Source organism: Dichomitus squalens (genome assembly GCF_000275845.1).
Source record: "Dichomitus squalens LYAD-421 SS1 unplaced genomic scaffold DICSQscaffold_10, whole genome shotgun sequence".
Lineage (NCBI taxonomy): Eukaryota > Fungi > Basidiomycota > Agaricomycetes > Polyporales > Polyporaceae > Dichomitus > Dichomitus squalens.
Genome location: NW_006766892.1, coordinates 397,335 through 398,579, shown reverse-complemented (window position 1 = coordinate 398,579; position 1,245 = coordinate 397,335).

The following is a 1,245-nucleotide window of genomic DNA, read 5'->3' as shown; positions in this document are numbered from 1 at the left end:
AACCACACATCACTCGCATCCCGACAATTCCAGTAAAGTGTTCCTCCGCATATTCGAGTACAACGGTGCGAAGACATATCCGATGTGTCAGGACAACTCATTGTGCATATCTCCCTATTTCCCCTGTCGCAAGTTTCCATCAGGAATCTTAGCGTAGTGACCGCAGGATTGCGAGAGGCAGTCTGCTTCAGCCCTGGAAGGATGGCATCGAGGAGCGTCCAAAACCATTGGTATGACCATAATGCCCTCCTTGCCCAGGGAATCTGTACAACAGAGCCTCAGGTATTCAGTGGACTTCTCACAGGTATGCAGATCTCGGGCTTACTGAGTGTTCCGAGATAAAGAAGTGGAATGAAGCGGTCGCCATCGTCTTCGTAGGCCGAAGGGGCTGACATGACAAGGAGGAGCCACCGTCCAAGTCCGTCAGCCCCACCGAGCATACAACCTCAAGACTCCGGTGGCCCGGAAGTGCTAGAGGAAATACGCCAGGGACCATGAAGGACGATTTTGGTCGGCGACTGCACTAGCTGCCACGATCGGTGGGCGGCTAGGAGAACTGCCTTCGAATCGTCATGTGAGTCAGCTTTGGGAAGACGAGCAGATGGACCGATGCTTACTGAGTGAGCATCCTCAACCGTCACTTGTGAGATCCTCGGCACATGGACTGCTCAGGAGCGGCGATGTTCTCGACTCGGGTGCGCGGCAGGAGCATCCTGCTGTCCTAGTGACTGGACAACGTTCCTTGCCGATGAGGGATGAGTAGTAGGCAGGGACGAGGCCTAGCATTTGCGTGGATCTGGATGAGGATAAAGGGACGACATCCCTCCCACATATGTAGTCGAGATGATGAGGATAATCCACCGAGATGCGGAGAAGATGGTGGTTGGGGGTGAGAAGGGGCTGCAGCGCTGTGTTTTGGACAATGATTATTGTCCAGGGTCTATGACAGCGTAACTCGTGCCACCCCCTCGCCGCTTTACATCTGCTTTGTCTCTAGTAGTATATAGGTTAAGGGCTCGCAGCCCAGGATCCTCGTCCCCTCGCCCTTCGGGAGCTCGCGCTCCTCGAGCTTTCGTTTTTTTGCCCGCTGGTTGGTGCACACCACGTCATTCACGGTGTTGCCCAATGGGGACCACCAGCTCCTTTCTTCAGCGATCCGCTCGCCACCCCTCCGGGCATCCGTGCCCTCGCCACTCGCCACTCCTCCGGGCAGCTCGCTGCGCCCTCTCGTCGTTCCGCCTGCCC